Genomic DNA, 22,036 nt, shown 5'->3' on the forward strand with positions numbered 1-22,036 from the left:
TACCCATACCTAGAATAGATTTCTTGTATTTGAATAACCTAATATAGGAATCTATTGTGAGTACACCATTTCACACTAAGCTCCAAATTGCCCTCAGCTTTTGCTTTCATTTGGACAGAGCTATTAATGAGTCATGTAGTTACACTATTCTTTATGGAGGAAAAGAGTGAATAATCCCTTTTCAAAATATCCTGATAGAACTTGAAACTACAGCAATATCAGAGAGGATATTTCCAGTTCATTCTTTTAAGCTACAAATATTTTATTATAGTGTCAGGATAATCATGGGCACTGAAGCCTGACTTCCTGTATTCAGATCCTGGCTTCCCCAAATACTATTTGTGTGACCCTAACCGAATTATTTATTTTGTCTATGCTGCAGTTTCCTTATCTGTAAAATGGGAATAACAACAGTAACTACCCTGAGTGTTGTAATGAATATTAAATGAGGAAATACACATAAAACTCCTAGAATAGTTACACACAGAGTGGCCATGCATCCTAGTTTGCTTGGAACAGTCTTGATTATTTCCATCATTCTGGAATAATTATTAATAGAGACTTCTTTTCACTCTCAAAACTATCCCAGTTGGAAATATAAATTACATAGTCATCCTAGTTACAAAACACATAGTAAATGCTCTACAACCACTAGTTATTATTATAACTTTGTTCTAGGCATTGGAAATAGAGCAGAGTAAGCAACAACAACAACAGAACAATAATGCTGCCTTCATGGGGTTTGGATTCTAGTTGGAATAGGCAATCAATAATCAAAATCAGTTGGTATAATATGTATTAGATGCTGATAAATACTGCAGAGTTCAATAGCAACTAAATTCTTGGAAACTGCCTTAAAGCCTATTGTCTTGAATGTGTCAGTAAAATCATTAAACTTGTCTGAATAGAGAAATATAATATGGTTCACAATTAAGCAGAAATGTCATTCTCAGTGTAAGGGTTCTTGGGTTCTTGCCGAGTTTAAAAAGAAGAAACTGAGACCAGCACAAGAAGATCCAATGTGAATTTATTCCGCTCCTGGGCGAGGTTCTGCGGTTCGACAGGAGGGGCCAGAGAACTCGCAGGGACTCCTCTCAGACATGGGGTTTTATAGGGAGTGGAGGCATTTGATTGGTTGTGGGAGAGCAGGGCGTGGACAGGGCAAGCTTGCTATTGGCAGGTAGGCAGGGTTTGAATGCTATTGGGTAGATTTACAAGACTCAACTGCTATTGGATAGATGTACAAGACTCGACTGCTATTGGATAGATGTACAAGACTTGACTGCTATTGGGTAGCTAAGACTCGAATGCTATTGGGTAGATTTACAAGACTTCTTTTGCATTTTGGCAGGGTTCTTTAAGGGAGAGCTAGGTGCTGTGTGAGGCGGGTGGGTGTGTCCGAGCTCCCGGAGGCGGGGGTGTGTGTGTCTGAGCTCCTGGCGAGGCGACCAGCCTTACACTCAGGACCTGACTGCTAGATTGAGTGAGAGAAAGAGCCAAGAAAGTTGTGAATAGAGCCAGTGTGAAGTCATTGCAGTAAAAGATTCCTTCCAGGTGGGAGACCTCCCACAATGTGTAATCTGACCCACACCCCCCACAATGACTCCAATTCTGTGGTAGACTGTTGGTTATATTCCAAAATCCATTTCTCCTTCTTCCTAACAGTTGGCCACCCAGATAGAGACCCTATTTTATGATTAAGTGCTTTACAATACCTTAGCGGAGAAACAAATATAACCTTTTCCTAAAAAGAAAGTGCTTGTCCTTTTTTCTTCTATTTAACCTTTCTGTGGACTGGACGTGGCAATGACTGTGCTTTGACCAGTAAGACAAGATCAACACATTAAGATGGCCTTTCTCAGCATGGCTCCCAAATAATTCCCTTAAGAAAGTTATTTGAGTGACCATTTTCTCAATTCTCCCAAGGACAGTACATAGTTACTACTTCTTTATCTGCATGGAAAATAAGTTAATATATCACATCACATAAAATGAATGCATTGGACACTAATTAGGGCTTAATTCTTTCCCAGAATAGATTAAGAAGAGATGGCAAAACTACAAGGTGGAGGGAACCTGAATCCCTGAATTACCTTGTGGAGTAAGTAACCAGTCTAGACTTGCCAGACATATCATTAGTCTTAAGGAAAAATAAAATTTTTGTCTTAATTAGTCCTCTGTATTGATGTATATTTTTGTTATAACAGTATTTATTTTCACTTCTATATATCACTTCTTATTTCTTTTAAGGAGAATATACCTTATTGCACTGAAGTATATTGGGCTAGGGCAGATTGATTGATCATTAGCTCATAAGTGGTTTGGACATTTAGGTATTTTTACTCTCAGCGATTGATTTTGAATGATGACTGAGTATGGACTCTGAATCTAACTTGTTCTCTAATAAATCACAGCAAGATGAAGAAAGCAAATATTTGTTTATCTTACCCATCTTCTTCTTTAGAAACACCTCCACATTTGTCCCCAGAATAGGTCTTGGTAGCATAACTGACTGTGATGTTATAGAAAATGACCGCATGCATGAAGAAGGATGATAAAGATGGAGAAAATCCACAGAGTGCATAAAAGGGTAAGATGGAAGGTATAAAGAAGTGGTGATTATCAGAACAGAATAGAGAGAAACAACAAAAAGGGAGAAAGGGGAGGAAAGCAGACCCAATCTCAGAAAACATTGTGGAAAAAAATAGTGAGAAATGAGAAACTCTTCCAGCATAGTAACTGTATTCAACGGGTGTGTCTATGCTGTGGCAACACATAACTTCAAAATCTCAGTGGCTTAAAACCACAGAAAATGTATTTCTTGCTCACACTACATATCCAACATATTCAGGGTAGGAGGTGGTATAAAGCTCTTCTCCATAAAGTTATCCAAGGACTTGGGTTAATGGATGTTCTATTATCCATCGATGCCAACATCTCAACAGGAGGCTTCAGATTTTGCTGCAGTCAGGTAAGTAAGTACTAGAGGGCATTGTGCCAGAAATGAAATTATCTTTTTGGGGGGTAAATAACTAGGAATAAAAAGAATAGGTCATATGTATATATAATTTTAGGCGTATGTTTAACTTTTTAAGAGACCACCAAATGCAAAGTGGTTGTACCATTTTACATTCCCAGCAACAACATGTGAGAGTTCAGTTGCTCTACATCCTTTCCAACATTTGGAATGGCCAAACTTTTAAATTATACATTCTAACAGATATATGGTGAGATCTCACTATTGTTTCCATTTGCATTTCCCTGGCAACTAATGATGTAGAGCTTCTTTTCATGTGCTTATTTGTCATCAGTAATCTTTCTTGAAGTGTCTAGTTCTTTTTCTCATTTTAAAAATGTCATTGTTTATATTCTTCTTATTGAGTTCTAAGAGTTCTTTATATATTCTAGGTACAAGTTCTTTGTCATACATGTAATTTGCAAGTATTTCTTCCTATGTGAGGCTTATCTTTTTATTTTCTTTTTTTGATAGTGCCATTTGAAGAGCAAATGCTAACAGAAATACTTCCTCTGAGGCTGCTGAAATGTTAAAAATGTGAGCAATTTTGGAGTCCTTATATAATTATGTTAAGCTTTTTCATAACTCTATGCTCCACCCTCCCCACCCAGGTGATGACCGATGCTGTGATAAAGTGCTTTAACTGCTTGGACACCTTATTCGATTTATTGCTGAAAAGACCCCATGATGTGGGGGAAGCTTTCAGGCATCTCCTTGCTCAGCTCCTGAGAATGAGCTTAGTGATAGGGAGGTTTAAATTATTAGGAAGAAAGGGAAAAATAAGAGTAAACAGAGTGGAAAAATCTGGGGACAGTTATATTGAATGAAGTGTTTAGATGGTTGATTTAAAATGACATAAAATATTTAGCACTGAGATCTTTGTTTCTTATACTAATTTCCAAAAAGGTACCATAGATCTTTGACATAATGGATGATTCTAGAACTGGAACAAAACATATATGAGAAGAGCCTGGAGCATCTTATAGTGCCAGAAAGTGAGAGAATGGTCAAACAGAATGATGGGCATATGTCAAAGGGACACAGAAGCCAGTTGAAAGAGCTCCCAGTCCAAAGCTGGAACAACTTGAGCAACAAAATAAATAATGTAGCATTGGATTACAGCCCAACCACAAAACAAATATCCATGAGTATTTACTGATGTCAATAAATGAGTGAAAATCCTCAGTAAAGTACTGTCCAAAGAATCCAGCAGCATATCAAAAAGCTTATTCACCGTGATCAAGTCAGCTTCACCTCTTGGATACAAGGCTGATTCAACATACACATTTCAATAAATGTAATCCATCATATAAACAGAACCTATGATAAAAACCACATGACTAACTCAATAGATGCAGAAGAGGCCTTCGACAAAATTCAACACCTCTTTATGCTAAAAACTCTCAATAAGCTAGGTATTGCTGGAACATATCTCAAAATAATAAGAGCTGTTTATGGCAAACCACAGCCAATATCATACTGAATGGGCAAAAGCTGGAAGCCTCTTTGAAAACTGGCACAAGACAAGGATGCCTTCTCTCTCCACTCCTATTCAACATAGTATTGGAAGATCTGACCACAGCAATCAGGAAAGAGAAAGAAATAAAGGGTATTCAGATAGGAAGAGAGGAAGTCAAATTGTCTCTGTTTGCAGATGACATGACTGTCTTTAGAAGACCCATCGTCTCAGCCCCAAATTTCCTTAAGCTGATAAGCAACCTCAGCAGTCTCAGGATACAAAATCAGTGTGCATAAATCACAAGTATTCCTGTACACTAATAATAGACAAATAGCCAAATCATGAGTGAACTCCCATTGACAACTGCTTCAAAGAGAATAAAATACCTAGGAATACAACTTATAAGGGACATGAAGGACCTCTTCAAGAAGAACTACAAACCACTGCTCAAGGCAATCAGAGAGGACACAAACAAATGGAAAAACATTCCACGCTCATGGATAGGAATAATCAGTATTGTAAAAATGGCCATACTGCCTAAAGTAATTTATAGATTTAATGCTATCCCCATCAAGCTACCACTGACTTTCTTCACAGAATTAGAAAAAAACACTTTAAATTTCATATGAAATCAAAAAAGAGCCCGCTTAGCCAAGACAATCCTAAGCAAAAAGAACAAACCTGGAGGCATCACACTACTGACTTCAAACTATACTACAAGGCTACAGTAACCGAAACAGCATTATACTAGTACCAAAACAGATATATAGACCAATGGAACAGAACAGAGGCCTCAGAAATAACGCCACACATCTACAACCATCTGATCTTTGACAAATCTGACAAAAACAAGCAATGGAGAAAGCATTCTCTATTTAATAAATGGTGTTGGGAAAGCTGGCTAGTTATGTGCAGAAAACTGAAACTGGACCCCTTCCTTAACACTTTATACAAAAATTAACCCAAGATGGATTAAAGACTTTAATATAAGACCTAAAACCATTAAAACTCTGGAAGAAAACCTAGGCAAAACCATTCAGGACACAAACATGAACAAAGACTTCATGACTAAAACACCAAAAGCAATGGCAACATAAGGCAAATTGACAAATGAGATCTAATTAAACTTAAGAGCTTCTGCACAGCAAAAGAAACTATCATCAGAGTGAACAGGCAACCTACAAAATGGGAGAAAATTTTTGCAGTCTGTCCATCTGACAAAGGGCTAATATCCAGAATCTAAAAAAAAACTTAAATAAATTTACAAGAATGAAACAACTCTATCAAAAAGTGGGCAAAGGATATGAACAGACACTTCTCTAAAGAAGATATTTATGTGGCCAACAAACATAAAAAAAAAAAAAAGCTCATCATCACTGGTCATTAGAGAAATGCAAATCGAAAGCACATTGAGATACCATCTCACGCCAGTTAGAATGGCAATCATTAAAAAGGAGACAACAGATGCTGGAGAGGATGTGGAGAAATAGGAATGCTTTTACACTGTTGGTGGGAGTGTAAATTAGTTCAACCATTGTGGAAGACAATGTGGTGATTCCTCAAGGATCTAGAAATAGAAATTCCATTTGACCCAGCAATCCCATTACTGGGTATATACCCAAAGGATTATAAATCATTTTACTATAAAGACACATGTACATGTATGTTTATTACACCACTGTTCACAATAGCAAAAACTTGGAACCAACCCAAATGCCCATCAATGATGGACTAGAAAAAGAAAATGTGGCACATATATACCATGGAATACTATTCAGACATAAAAAAGGATGTGTTCATATCCTTTGCAGGGACATGGATGAAGCTGGAAACCATAATTTTCAGCAAACTAACACAGGAACAGAAAACCAAACCCTGCATGTTCTCATTCATAAGTGGGTGTTGGACAACGAGAACACGTGGACACAGGGAGGGGGATATCACACACTGGAGCCTGTCGGTGGATGGGGGTTAGGAGAGGGATAGCATTAGGAGAAATACCTAATGTATATGACCGGTTGTTGGGTGCAGCAAACCACCAGGGCACATGTATACCTATGTAACAAACATGCACATTCTGCACATGTATCCCAGAACTTAGAGCACAATTTTAAAAAAGTTATTTCTGATATTTTTCAAATGGTATGAAAGGGAGGAGATAGATGGGGGAAGTTCTAAAGTGTTAATGGAGAGATTAGGTTGTTTGGCTGTCCCACCAACTCCTCAAACTATAAGAAGGTCCACAACAGTCTTGTTCAATTTGTCCTAACCTGAATTTTAAAATCTGAAGATCGCACACGCACGCGCGCACACACACACACACACACAATCTCTTTAGAATCAGTGCAGATTAAAACAGTATAAAGTAAAGGAGAGAATTATGAGGAAGGTGAGTGACATGTGGTCCAATGTCTCTTGGCATAATCCCCAGCAGAAGACACAAGGCCATATGCATTAGTATGAGTAAAATGGTGAGGGATGATGAAGAAATATTATTGGGATTGCTGGACATTGGTGCTTAATCTACTGTCACACTTAAACCTGTCAATGAAAAGTAAAAGGGAAATATAATTAAATACAGAAAACTTGCAGGTGAAAGTATGTCTGGAAGTAGATACAATCATCCCTTGGTATCAGTAGGGGATTGGTTCCAGGACACCACTTCGAATACCAAAACATGTGGATTCTCAAGTTCCTCATATTAGTACAGTGTTTCTAAGTGAAAGTAATGTATGATTTTGTTTCAGCCCAACCAGAATATATTTTTTAAATGAGCATGATATCTGAATGGAGGACTCTTTCCTTACTCAATCCATTGGAAAAGACTGTGCCAATCTTCTCTATGTCCTGTTTTAATTGTATCTGCTAAATGGGAAACCTTATAATTGCTTAAGCACATTCAAATGGTTATTTTAAAACAATATAGGATGGGGGGTTCAGTTTTAATTAAGAATGGGGGAATAATTTCACCTTCAATTAAGGATAGGTTGGGGGAAGAATTTCAGCTTTAATTAATCAGTTAGATACAGTCATGACAATGCCCACAGATTCCTTGTTTAATAATCTAGTATGGCCTAGAAGAAAACCTGATGGATCCTCAAGATTAATTGTATATTATAGAGGACTGAAAAAAGTGATGCTTCCAATAGCATCAGCTGTGCCCAAAATAGTATCACAATTCAAGCTCTGCAAAAATCTAAAAGAGAGTAATATTCTGTTAACTATTTGCCCCAAACCTTATTTTCTATCTCTGAGAGAAAAGCAAAGCTAATATAAATTCATGTGGGATGAATTCTAGTATATGTTTACTATGTTCCCATAAGGTTATTTAAATTTTCCTTTTTATCATGATGCTTGGCAAGAAGATACTTAGATTCGTTCAACTGGAAAGTAATATTATTAATTGCATTAATAATATAATATTAACTCAATTTGAAGACCTAGCAGAGATTGAATTACTGTGTAATGCTTGTTAATCATATGAGGCTGATTAATCCAACTAAAGAACAGGATCCAGGGAAGATGGTAAAATTCTTAGACGTCACCTGAACAGCGGAGATTAGAGGCAACCCTCGGATAACCAAAAATAAGTAATTGTCTCTGCCAGCCCCAAAATAAAAGCAAGAGGTGCAGAGATTGTTGGCTTGTTAAGGTGGTGGAGAAATGACATACCCCTGTTAATAAAGTTATCAAGAAAAAAGCTGAATTTGACTGAAGTTTTGAGCAAGATAATACATTCGTATTTTTTGTTTTTGTTTTATGTTTTTGGAAATTAAGAAGCCCCTGTAAAGCCCTGTGGGGCCTCAAGTGTCCCAAACTCAAGTGATTTGGGAAGTTTCTGCAACACACAACCAAGGCATGCTGACTGGAGCCTCTGGCAAAAGCCTGTTACTGCCACTTAGTTGCTACCTGTGGGATTTTTGTAATAAAAAGCTACCTGGCTGTAGCACCATTTAAAAGGAAATTGCTAGCTTGTTACCGGGTTTTAGTTGAAACTGCTTCTCTTACTGAAGGACATAAAATTATTTTAAAATTCATAACATCCTGTTTATATCATATCATTCCAACAAGGAATGAAATGTACAGAATTTCCTCCTTGAATGGAAAGGAGAGATTCAAGAATGTGTGAGGGGGTTACCCAATGCATGTACCACAGTCAGGTGGCTGTCAGGCCACCTTAAATTTGGTTCCCCTGAGGAGCTGGCTAAACCTATAGCGGAATGGGCCCCTCTCCCTGGTCAGTTGTCAAGGCAGCAGTGTGGCTTACAGATGGCAGTTCAAGGGTGAAGGGCTGGCCCTCAACCTGGGAAGCAGCAGCCCTGAAATCAGTTAGTGATTGCGTGTTAGATGAAAAGACAAAAAATAAATCTGCTCCAAGGCTAACATTGAGTGATGTTTCTCATGGAATCGAAAAGCAGATGTCCTTGCTCACTCTTTGGAAGAGGTTTCCTAGGTATACAGAATGAGTTGCCAAGAAGGCACTCAAGCAATTAATGAAACAACGGGCAGAAAAGGTATGTATGTCATTATTGCCTTCAGAAACTCCAAATGCTACTAACAATTGTTCTACTTGTTAACGGGAATATCAAAAGCTAAAAATGGCCATGGGCCATAAATAAGGAGGATTTGAGCATCCCATAGATAGCAGAGGGATTGCATTGGCCCATTACTCACAGCTCCGGGTGAATAATGATAGGTATTGACTGGGTAGTCAAGAGAGAAACTCATACTGAATTTGGGATTGTATGTCCGGTAACTGGAGGAAATACCTCTAACATTAAACTTTGATAGTTTCTGTTGCTATGCCTTCAATTCACTAATCTTTCCTTCTGCAGTGTCCAATATAATCTGCCGATAACCTTATCCAGTGTATTGTTCATCTCACACATTGTATTTTTATCCCTAAAAATTTAATGTCTTTTATATTTTTTGTATACCTTATTTACATGTTTTTATTTCATCTTTTTGGACATATGTAATGGAGAATTTTTGTTTTAGTGTGTTTGTCTACTAATTCTACAATCTGTATCATTTCTAGGTCCACTTCCATTGATCAATTTTTCTCCTAATTATGGATTGTATGTACCTGCTTCTTTGTATGCCTCGTAAATTTTTATTGGATGAAAGACATTCTAAATTTTGTATTCTTAAATGTTGATTTTTTTGTATTTTTTAAAATAATTCTGACTTTTGTTCTTGGATTCAGTTAAGTTACTTGGAAACAACTTGATCCTTTTAAGGCTCTTTTAAAGCTTTGTCAGGTGAGAACACAGCAGCCCTTATTCTAGAGCTAATTTGTCCCCACTATTGAGGGAGTGCATTTCTGAGTACCTTACCCAATGTCCTGTGAACAATGAGGTTTCTTCATTCTAGCTATGGGAAACATGACCCATTCCTTGCCCTGTGTGATCTCTGAGAACCGTTCTGCAAGCTCTGATGGATGCTGGTGAATTTCACCCTGTCCACAGGTAGTTTTTTCATACACATGTGCTGATCAGTACTCAGCTGAGGATTTGAGGTCAATCTTCTGTGGCTCTTCAGAGCTCTCCCTTTGTGCAATATCTCTCTGCTGCCTGCTCTGTGAACTCTGTCTGCTTTGTACTCTGAATGCTTAGTTCTGTCTCATCCCCTTAGGGAGACTGTGGGACCCTGTTTCAATTCTGTCTTTCCATGCTGCCACCTGGAACCTTCATCCAGGTAGTAAACAGCGGTGCCCACAGGACTCATCTAATCTGTTTCTCTTCTTTCAGGGATCACTGTCCTGTGTTGTCTAATGTCTAATGTCCAAAAACTGTTGTTTTTATTTATTTTGTCTGGTTTTTCGTTTGTGTAAGGTATGAGGATAAATCTGATCCCATTTGTCCATCATAACCAGATCTGAAAGTCTTGTCCTTAATTTTCATCACTAAAATACACTCAAAAACTTTTTTCTTTATCCATAATAAAAGTATGTAATTGTTCATTGGATTAATATGTTTTGTTCTATAGCATATCCATTTAACCCATGCTGTCCAAGGTATTTCTTCTTCCATTTCTCTTGCTAATAGTTGTGAGACCAAAATATGTATCTTATTAACATTTTTCAGCTGGACCTCGATAGCTAAAGATATCGAGGTGTCTTATTTACTATATTCATATTTATTTACTATATTTGTAAAAATAAGACCATCAAGATTTAGAAAAAACAAAAGGAAATAATAAAAGACCACCCAGGTAAATAATAAATATTTTATATTTTATTCAGTCTTTAAAAGTAGGCTCATTTTGTAACATACAAAAGTGGACTATCTAATAAAATAGATTTAAAATGAACAACAAAAAAAGAAAAAATAGATTTAAAATCAACTATTTAAAAATTTTTATCTTTACACCAAGTCCGAAGTTAAATCTTTTTAAATTTATGTATATATAGTTAGTACTTAGTACATATGAAAATTCAAGAGCATTGGTAATAAAAAAGAAAGCATTAGTTACCCAGTAAAACAGCAAAAAGTACAAAGAGATAATTATTTAAAGAGGAAAGAAAAATAGAAATAAAGAGAAAATTAGATAATCTTACTAAGAATCAAAAACACAAAAATTAGAAGAGCATCAGAGAATCAGTTTTTATGCAAGCTTGACTACTGCCTATGAAAAGAAAAAGAAAAAGAGAGAATCAGTTTTTACCTTGAACTTTGAATGATAAATACTAAGTGATAAATGTCAGTTATGTGAAATATATTCATATACACAGCTTGTAGGGGTGAACAGTAAAATACTTATAAAACAACATTATAATTCTTATTAAAACTGTAAAAATGTTTCTGCCTTTTGAATCAGCAAAGTAAACTGCATCCAAAGAATCATGCTAAATAAATAATTTTAAGGGCAGGCATGTTGGCTCATTTCTATAATCTCAGTGCTTTGGGAGGCAAAGCAAGAGGATCATTTGAGGCTAGGAGTTCGCCACCAGCCTAGGCAACGTGGTGAGATTCCATCTCTACAGGAAATTCTAAATTAGGTGGCCATAATGGCACTTCTGCAGTTTTAGTTACTCATGAGGCTGAGGCGGGAAGATCACTTGAGCCCAGAAGTTGGAGGCTGCAATGAGCTATAATTGTGCCATTGCACTCCAGCTTGAGTGACAGAATGAAACCCCGTCTCAAAATACATATATATATATATTTAATATATAAAACATGTAAATATATAAATATATATAATTTAAAGGACAATACATCTATATTCATGAAGTCATTCAGGTTAACATTATTTAAAACTGTGATAAAAGCATAAATGTATAATCTTTGTTTGTATATTCATATTCACACACCAAAAAAAAAATTAGAGAATATATATATATTCTCTGTTTTTGGCTCTTTAAATTAATCCAACTCAGCCAACATGCTACATGCTCACTTCCTAATGTAAGTATGATGAGCATTCCCCAAGGCAGTTTCAGGCAGTTACCTTGTACTCGATTTTGAGCTAACATTGTCATTGTCTGAATGTGAGGGACTGGGTCCAGTCTCTCTCTGGTCCTGTAGCTGGTCTCGTGTTGTCCCATTTTCTTGCTTACCTCATCCTTACACCACTCTAAAAGTGCCTAGTTCAATCTGCGCATCTCCCACAAAGCCTTCCTGGGGTGATTTAGCCTGCATGTATTTCTCACCTCTAGCAATTTTTGATAGCATGGAAACTTAAAGTTTCACTAGAATATGTTTGCTGGTTTAGATGTTTAAGACTCTTCTCAAACTGATATATCTAAATTAATTAACATAGTTCTCATACTGTCTTAAAGATATGTCTGATGTTACATGCATGCCAAGCTTAGAAAATATTATGAGCTATTCACAACTCACTATTTTAAGAGCTGACTCTCAGGTAGGAAGATGTTAACAGCTAAGAAGGGAGGGAAACAAGTGCTGTCTCTTTCTTGTGATATTACTGATCCCCAGTATCTAGGATACTTCAATAGGCTTTACTATCTTTTGTCCTTAAAGATCAAATTCCTCAATTTGAATGTTTCTTAACAGTAGCTATAAATGAGTATAAGACTTGGAATTAGAATATATAAAGTTTTTTTTTTTTTTTTTTTGAGATGGAGTTTCGCTCTTGTTACCCAGGCTGGAGTGCAATGGTGTGATCTCGGCTCACCACAACCTCTGCCTCCTGGGTTCAGGCAATTCTCCTGCCTCAGCCTCCTGAGTAGCTGGGATTACAGGCACTCGCCACCATGCCCAGCTAATTTTTGTATTTTTTAGTAGAGACAGGGTTTCACCATGTTGACCAGGATGGTCTTGATCTCTTGACCTCGTGATCCACCCGACTTGGCCTCCCAAAGTGCTGGGATTACAGGCGTGAGCCACCGCGCCCGGCCCTAGAATATACAAACTTTAATGACAGCGAAAGACTTAAAAGTGGAAATTAAAATGCCTGCTTCATAGAGATTGTTGTGAAGGATAGCAAATGAGATGATGTGTGAAAGTGTTTACCATCTACTTGGGGCCTAGATTGTCAAGCAGAAGGTATATTTAATATGTACACTTTGAATATATTTTTAAATGGTTTGGAAAGGATACAGGATAAGGAGAATGAGTTGGTTATAAGTTCTGCGACCTAAGAGAAAGGACCTTTGTCTATGAATGAACCTAAATTAGCTCTAATTGTGAGGGAGGAAGGATACCTATGCAGATATTGTGAGGAGGAATAAGGAATTGTTGACATTTCATCATCCCTACCCTCTATTTCTTTAGCTTACATGCTATTTTCACATGCCCGTCTCCTCACTGGGTCTATTTTCCTCAAGGTCACTGAGGATCTTACCTTAGATTGTCCTATGTGTAATAGCTCTTCTTCTATCAAAAGCCTTATTTATGATTTATTGTGGACCAAGTTCATATCTTACTTCTTGTAGGAAATCTTACTATGGCAATCTTATTCTTTGTGCTCATAACCATATGTATTACTTCTTTGGAACCTTGTAGGATAGTATAACAGAGAGAGCATATCTGAAAAAAAGCAGAAAATCTGGATTGAAATTCTGCTTCTATCATGTACAAGCTCTCATATCTAGAGCAGGTCTTATCTTTTCTACGTTGGTTATATGTAAACTGTTGAGCTACCCTCAATATTCTTTTTGTGTTTCTCACATAGTAATCACCAGCATCCTGGCTGATCTGATAAGAACCCAGGGAAGAAAGGAAACTAACTGGTTATATACCTATTACCAGGCTCTTTCCTGTATGTGCTGTTAAGAGCATCATTTCATACCAAGCTCTCCTTAGTATCTAAGAAGGAAGGAAGGAAGGAAGTTCTAGTTCAGTGCTTACTGATTTCTGCTCCAGTAACATTTCTCTGGCATCTGGGTTTCTGTGTCAGCTCCTCAGATGCCACTTGAATAGATGACCATCCCATTTGGTAATAGGATTATTTCTATTAATGGCAAGTGACGTCATTTATCTAGAAAGGGATATTTAATACAATTATACAATGTTTGGCTTGGAAGGAATTTAGAATAACATATTTGAAGATTAATTTTCCATATGGAAAACCCTAACTCCCCAAAAGATGAAGTCACTTACTGCATATTTCACTAGAGACAGCTGAGAGGAAGGAAAGAAATAAGGTTACCTGAGATGAATCTGGGTAATTCCAATGAGGTCTGTGATTTTAGTCAAATAATTTAATTTCTCTAAGCTTCAATTCCTTAATCTGTAAAATAAGACTAGTATACTTTCCTAAGAAAAAATATGAAATCAAATATTAGGTAACTTACATCTGTCACCTGTACATCTGACTACTGACAAGGCTTACAAAATAATTTAGGTTTCGTGACTTTATATGTTGTTGTTTTCAACTCAATTTACGAAAAAGGTAAGTGCATTTTTTACTTTTTGTATCTTTTCTCATATTTTAAAATCCATTTCCTTTTCTTTCTCCAAGCATGCTTCTTCACTAAATTCACACTCTACCACACAGTCTCAAGATGCAAAAAAGATACTTCTTTTTTACATTTAGATTTTGGGCTTTCATGAGGAGAACATTGAAAAGGACAGGAAAAATCGATGTGCATGTCTTTTAAATAAATATTCTGTTGCTTTTTTCCAAAGAAAAAACCTATATCCTGGTAAAGCTCTGTTTCAGTTCTCCCAGTTTAATAAATCATTTCCCTGCACCCAGAATTACAGTGGTTTGTGGAAGGAAACATAATTAGAAGTCTCAGTAACAGTAATATCTCATAAAAAGGAAGCAGTAAATGATTATACATTACACATGATTCATAGTCATCTAATCTCAGTCTTTTATTCATAGGAATGTCTTTTTAGAAGCAGAAATGTCTACAGGTTTATAGAAAATCGGTTCCTGAGAGTTGGTTCATATCCAGTTCAGAGCACGTGGGGAGAGAAAAACACCCTGTGCAAGGTGAGCAGACTTCAACCAAAGGAATATGAGTTAGTTTGTGCCATAGCAGGTTTCACTAGAGAAACCCTTATGTCCTGTCAACCTATTGGTGTGGCTGACATTTCTGCAATATTTTGTTTTGGCCTTTTGAGGTCCTATACTAAATGGGACACGTGAAACTTTGTGTGTCTGTAACAGTGAAGGGCACCTCAGCTTAGTCAGTGGATGTAGGCCAGGAAGGAACAGAATGTGCAACCAGTAAGTTCTGATTTAAAGGCTCTTAGTAGTGATGTGGAGGACTGGAGCATGGAGTGTTGCCCCAAAAGGCAGGGCCTGCACATCTATGAGGCCTTAGAAAGGCGTAGAACAGAAACAAAGTGTCTATCCAAGTTTCTAACAAACAGAAAGGAAACAGTGACAAAGTAATATTTACTGCTAAAGCACCCTTCAGCAATTTCATAATTGAACCTAAGAATAGGCCTCCTCTGAGAATTTATAACACTACTGAAAACAGATGCAAGAGTCCGCTCCCTATGGGGTCTGTAACTTCCACTGTTATTGATGAAAACTTTTAATTACTTCATTAACTTGACTCTCTTGTTTTTCCTCCCTTCAACTTCAGACAAAAATTACAGTCTTTAAGAAGTTACTGTCCTGAGGCTCTGCACCTGCCCTCAATTAGAATGGAGACAATAGATGACAAATATGTCAGACCCCTAGAGGGTGGCAGCTGCCTCTGGCAAGTAGGAGGCCCAGGGAGAGTTGTGAGTAGGAATTCCAGCCTCTTCTCCCAAGCGCAAGTCTGCAAGTCTTGTCTGGGCAATGCCTAAAGTTTCAAATTGCTGCCTGGAGGTTGATGCTGAATAAAGTCAAAAGGTCATAAAGTAAAAGTTAAAGGCTAAAAAACTTTGACTCACCAAGCCAAAGCCATAAACTCATTTTGTAAATTCAGTTTTTAAAAAATGGTCAATCCAGTTGAAGACAAAAACAAAAACAAAACTCTGCAAATACTTTTTAGACTAAATTATTCATCTTTACTTACTGGTAAATTTATTTCAAACAGAAAAACATTTTCAGATACTATTTCAGTTGAACCATTCTGGAAGCACAAATGGATAAAAACACCAATTCTCTTTCTCTTTGAAAAAGGACAAAACTATTAAACGAGACAGTCCATTTTTTCCCAATCCTTCAAAATATAAGTTCCAGCAGACGTTCATGCATTCTCAAAGTCCAAAGGGCTACCAGTTCACTGTGGAAAAAAATAACTCTCATGAAGAAAGTGTGTTTGGGAAAGGTACAATGGTGATCATTTCCATTATAAAATAAGTCAGGGCATCACAAAGTAACTAGGCGTCTCAAAAAATAAATAAGAGGGACTGAAAGGAGGAAAAAGGGAAAAGTTTACCTACTTTACAATTTGTTGAGAGTCTTTGAAACAATTTGTGGACAAAGGAGGGATGAATCCTATTATGGGGATTTGAAAATATTTTTCTTAGACCCAATGAAATTAAACTGTATTTTAAAATTTTAGAATGTGACAAGATTCTGGAAAAAAATTTTCTGCTATAAAGGAGTTTTTTTTAAATAAAAAATATTTGGAAGTAGTAGTGTTAATTAAAACAAAGGGGAAATGGAAAAACAATGAACTGTTGTAAAGCCAAGTCTTTGTATTCAATTCTGACTTCTGAGTATGTCAAGCTAGGTGATAATGGTGTGCTGACCGAGCAGCTTAGACATTAAGTCTCTTGTTAAAAATTCAGTCATGGCCTCTCTCGCTTTTTTGCCCCCAAACTGTTCCTCGCCTGATTCTCCTTGTGGAGCCCCATGCTCTCCCGGCACCCCCACCCGCCTCCCCTCGTCTGCCCCCCCGCCCCAGGCCCCCCAAAGTCCCGGCTGGGCCGAGGAGGGACGGCGGCCGCTGGCGGGCTGGGCCCGCGCACAGCGCCCGCATGTACAAAGTGGTGCGGCCGCTCGGCCTACGCCCTGGGGTGGGGGGCGGTGGCTCCTTGTACAGAGCGAGAGAGACTGAGTCCCGTCTGAGCAAGCAAGGGGAGCTGAAGCAGGGATTCAAGCCAGGAGACTCCCAGGCAAGGGTGCACCACAAATCTCAGAGCCGCTGCTTTGGCTGATGCAGCGGCTCACAGGGCAGCGGATTTTTACTACCCACAGACCAGGAGATTCACAGGTGGAGGAGCTACACGGGTTGCCAGTGCCGCTGGTTGGACTGGCACAGCTGCTCGGCCTGCACCTGAGGCAGGGAGCAGTGGCTCCCTGTGCAGAGTGAGCGAGACTGGATCCCCTCTGGGCCAGCAAGGGGAGCTGAGGCAGGGAGTCAAGCCAAGAGATTCCTGGGCAAAGAGGTTGCCACCGGAAACACGGCTGAACCCGGGACGGTCCAGCTCTGTGGAGGAGGGGCGTCCCCCACCGGGAAACACCCTGCAGTTCCCAGGGCAATTTGCTGTAACCAAGACAACCTGCCACTACAGAGACTCCGTCACTACAGGGGCGGGCCAGCATAGCGGAAGCAGTTCTAACTACACCCATATAAACAGGACTGCAGGGAAGCTCACACGGAAGCTGGGCAGAGCCCACAGCAGCTCAACGAAGCCTCTGCAGGCTGAGTATGACTAGGCTGCCACCTTGTGGGCAGGGAAAACGGTTGCAACAGTGGAAAATCATAAAGCCCTAATTCCCTGGGACAGAATACCTAGGGGGAAGTAAAGGGGGTTTATGAGTTCAGCTACTGCAGACTTAAAATTACCAAAATCAGAAAGACAGCAACTACAAAGTCGATAGATGGATAAATCCACAAAGATGGGAAGAATCCAGTGCAAAAAGGATGAAAACACCCAAAACCAGAACACATCTCCTCCTACAAGGGAGCACAACTCCTCACCAGCAAGGGAACAAGACTGGATGGAGAATGAGTGTGATGAAATGACAGAATCAGCTTTCAGAAAGTGGATAATAAGAAACTTCTGTGAGCTAAAAGAACATGTTCTAACCCAATGCAAAGAAACTAAGAACCTTGAAAAAAGACTTGACGAAATGTTAACAAGAATGGACAACTTAGAGAGGAATATGAGCGAATTGATGGCGCTGAAAAACACAACACGAGAACTTCGGGAAGCATGCACAAGTTTCAACAGCCGAATTGACCAAGTAGAAGAAAGGATATCAGAGGTCGAAGATCAACTCAATGAAATAAAATGAGAAGGCAAGATTAGAGAAAACAGGGTAAAAAGGAATGAACAGAGTCAACAAGAAATATGGGACTATGTGAAAAGACCTAATCTACGTTTGATAGGGGTACCTGAATGTGATGGAGAGAATGAATCCAAGCTGGAAAATACTCTTCAGGATATTATCCAGGAAAACTTCCCCAACCTAGCAAGGCAGGCCAATATTCAAGTCCAGGAAATACAGAGAACACCACAAAGATATTCCTCTAGAAGAGCAACCCCAAGGCACATAATCATCAGATTCACCAGGGTTGAAATGAAGGAGAAAATACTATGGGCAGCCAGAGAGAAAGGTTGGGTTACCCACAAAGGGAAGCCCATCAGATTCACAGCAGATCTCTCAGCAGAAACCCTACAGGCCAGAAGGGAGTGGAGGGCCGATATTCAACATCCTTAAAGAAAAGAACTTTCAACCCAGAATTTCATATCCAGCCAAACTAAGCTTCATAAGTGAAGGAAAAATAAAATCCTTTGTGAACAAGCAAGAACTCAGAGATTTCATCACCACCAAACCAGCTTTACAAGAGCTCCTGAAGGAGGCACTACACATAGAAAAGAACAATCAGTACCAGCCACTCCAAAAACGCATGAAATGGTAAAGAGCATCAACACAATGAAGAATCTGCATCAACCAATGGGCAAAACAGCCAGCTAGCATCAAAATGACAGGATCAAATTCACACATAACAATATTAACCCTAAATGTAAACGGACTAAATGCCCCAATCAAAAGACACAGACTGGCAAACTGGATAAAAAGCCAAAACCCATCAGTGTTCTGTATCCAGGAAACCCACCTCACATGCAAGGATACACAAAGGCTCAAAATAAAGGGTTGGAGGAAGATTTACCAAGCAATTGGAGAGCAAAAAAAAGCAGGAGTTGCAATTCTCATCTCTGACAAAATAGACTTTAAAGCAACAAAGATCAAAAGAGACAAAGAAGGACATTACATAATGGTAAAAGGATCAATGCAACAAGAAGAGCTAATGATCCTAAACATATATTCACCTAATACAGGAGCACCTAGATACATAAGGCAAGTTCTGAAAGACTTACAAAGAGACCTAGACTCCCACACAATAATAGTGGGAGACTTCAACACACCATTGTCAATATTAGACAGATCAACGAGACAGAAAATTAACAAGGATATCCAGGACTTGAACTCAGACCTGGAACAAGCAAACCTAATAGACATTTGCAGAACTCTCCACCCCAAATCCACAGAATATACATTCTTCTCAGCACCACATCACATCTACTCTAAAATTGACCACATAATTGGAAGTAAATCACTCCTCAGCAATTGCAAAAGAATGGAAACCATAACAAACAGTCTCTCAGACCACAGTGCAATCAAGTTAGAACTCAGAATTCAGAAGCCAACCCAGAACCGCACAGCCTCATGGAAATTGAACAACTTTCTCCTGAATGTTGACTGGATAAACACTGAAATGAAGGCAGAAATAAAGATGTTCTTCGAAACCAATGAGAACGAAGACACCACCTACCAGAATCTCTGGGACACATTTAAAGCAGTCTCTAGAGGAAAATATGTAGCAATAAGTGCCCACATGAGAAGAAAGGAGAGATCTAAAATAGAAACCCTATCATCAAAATTGAAAGAGCTAGAGGAGCAAGATCAAAAAAACTCAAAAGCCAACAGAAGACAAGAAATAACTAAGGTCAAAGCAGAATTGAAGGAGATACAGACACGAAAACCCCTTCAAAAAATCAATAAATCCAGGAGCTGGTTTTTTGAAAAGATCAACAAAATAGACAGACCACTAACCAGACTAATAAAAAAGAAAAGAGAGAATAACCAAATAGATGCAATAAAATATGATAAAGGGGATATCACCACAGATGCCACAGAAATTCAAACCATCATCAGAGATTATTACAAACATCTCTATGCACATAAACTGGAAAACCTGGAAGAAATGGATAAATTCCTGGACACTTGCCTCCTCCCAAGCCTAAACCAGGAAGAAGTCGAAACCCTGAATAGACCAATAACAAGGTCTGAAGTTGAGGCAGCAATTAAGAGGCTACCACCCAAAAAAAGCCCAGTTCCAGATGGGTTCACAGCTGAATTCTACCAGACATACAAAGAGGAACTGGTACCATTCCTACTGAAACTATTCCAAATAATCCAAAAAGTAGAAGGAATCCTTCCCAAATCATTTTGTGAGACCAACATCATCCTAATACCAAAACCCGGCAGAGACTCAACAAGAAAAGAAAACTACAGGCCAATATCCATGATGAACATAGATGCAAAAATCTTCAATAAAATACTGGCAAGCCGATTGCAACAGCACATCAAAAAGCTTATCCACCATGATCAAGTAGGATTCATCCCGGGGATGCAAGGCTGGTTCAATATACGCAAGTCTATAAATGTAATTCACCACATAAACAGAACCAAAGACAAAAACCACGTGATTATCTCAATTGATGCAGAGAAGGCCTTCAACAAAATTCAACAGCCCTTTATGCTAAAAACTCTCAATAAACTAGGTATTGATGGAACGTACCTCAAAATAATAAAAGCTATTTATGACAAACCGACAGCCAATATCATACTGAATGGGCAAAAACTGGAAGCATTCCCTTTGAAATTGGGCACTAGACAAGGATGCCCTCTCTCACCACTCCTATTCAATATAGTACTGGAAGTTCTAGCCAGAGCAATCAGACAAGAAAAAGAAATAAAGGGTATTCAATTAGGAAAGGAGGAAGTCAAATTGTCTCTATTTGCAGACGACATGATTGTATATCTAGAAGACCTTATCATCTCAGCCCAAAATCTCCTGAAACTGATAAGCAACTTCAGCAAAGTCTCAGGATACAAAATCAATGTGCAAAAATCACAAGCATTCCTATACACCAATAACAGACTTAAAGAGAGCCAAATCAAGAACGAACTGCCATTCACAATTGCTACAAAGAGAATAAAATACCTAGGAATACAACTAACAAGGAACGTAAAGGACCTCTTCAAGGAGAACTGCAAACCACTGTTCAACGAAATAAGAGAGGACACAAACAGATAGAGAAACATTCCATGTTCATGGTTAGGAAGAATTAATAACATGAAAATGGCCATACTGCCCAAAGTAATTGACAGATTCAACGCTATCCCCCATCAAGCTACCAATGACCTTCTTCACAGAACTAGAAAAAACCACCTTAAACTTCATATGGAACCAAAAGAGAGCCTGCATAGCCAAGTCAATTCTAAGCAAAAAGAACAAAGCGGGAGGTATCACACTACTGGACATCAAACTCTACTACAAGGCTACAGTAATCAAAACAGCATGGTACTGGTACCAAAACAGAGATATAGACCAATGGAACAGAACAGAGGCATCGGAGGTGACACAACATATCTACAACCACCCAATCTTTGACAAACCTGATAAAAACAAGCAATGGGGAAAGGATTCCCTGTTCAATAAGTGGTGTTGGGAAAACTGGCTTGCCATATGCAGAAAGCAGAAACTTGACCCCTTCCTGACACCTTACACTAAAATTGACTGCAGATGGATTAAAGACTTAAACATAAGACCTAACACCATAAAAACACTAGAAGGAAACCTAGGCAAAACCATTCAGGACATAGGCATAGGCAAGGACTTTATGACCAAAACACCAAAAGCATTGGCAAGAAAAGCCAAAATAGACAAATGGGACCTAATCAAACTCCACAGCTTCTGCATGGCAAAAGAAACAGTCAATAGAGTGAATCGGCAACCAACAGAATGGGAAAAAATGTTTACAGTCTACCCATCTGACAAAGGGCTGATATCCAGAATTTACAATGAGCTAAAAAAGATTTACAAGAAAAAAACAAACAAGCCCATTCAAAAATGGGCGAAGGATATGAACAGATACTTTACAAAAGAAGACATACATGAGGCCAAC

General features: G+C 38.4%; 1 protein-coding gene across 3 annotated transcripts in view; it reads left to right on the forward strand.

The window, feature by feature from the left end:
- Positions 1-2,086: 2,086 nt before the first annotated feature.
- The window catches only part of CLEC4E (C-type lectin domain family 4 member E), a 41,185-nt gene continuing 21,235 nt past the window's right edge, over positions 2,087-22,036 (forward strand). Inside the window, exons 1-2 of one of the 3 annotated variants that reach the window (XM_064377463.1) lie at positions 2,087-2,101; positions 3,491-3,553. The gene's annotated coding sequence lies outside the window, so the exon portion shown is untranslated. Of the gene's footprint in view, positions 2,102-2,583; positions 3,554-14,768; positions 14,880-22,036 lie in introns of those variants that run through there. The other 2 variants (XM_064377462.1, XM_012458386.3) reach the window with 2 other exon arrangements.

Source organism: Aotus nancymaae, unplaced genomic scaffold (assembly GCF_030222135.1).
Source record: "Aotus nancymaae isolate 86718 unplaced genomic scaffold, 86718_ANA_hifiasm-v0.15.2.pri h1tg000016l, whole genome shotgun sequence".
NCBI lineage: Eukaryota > Metazoa > Chordata > Mammalia > Primates > Aotidae > Aotus > Aotus nancymaae.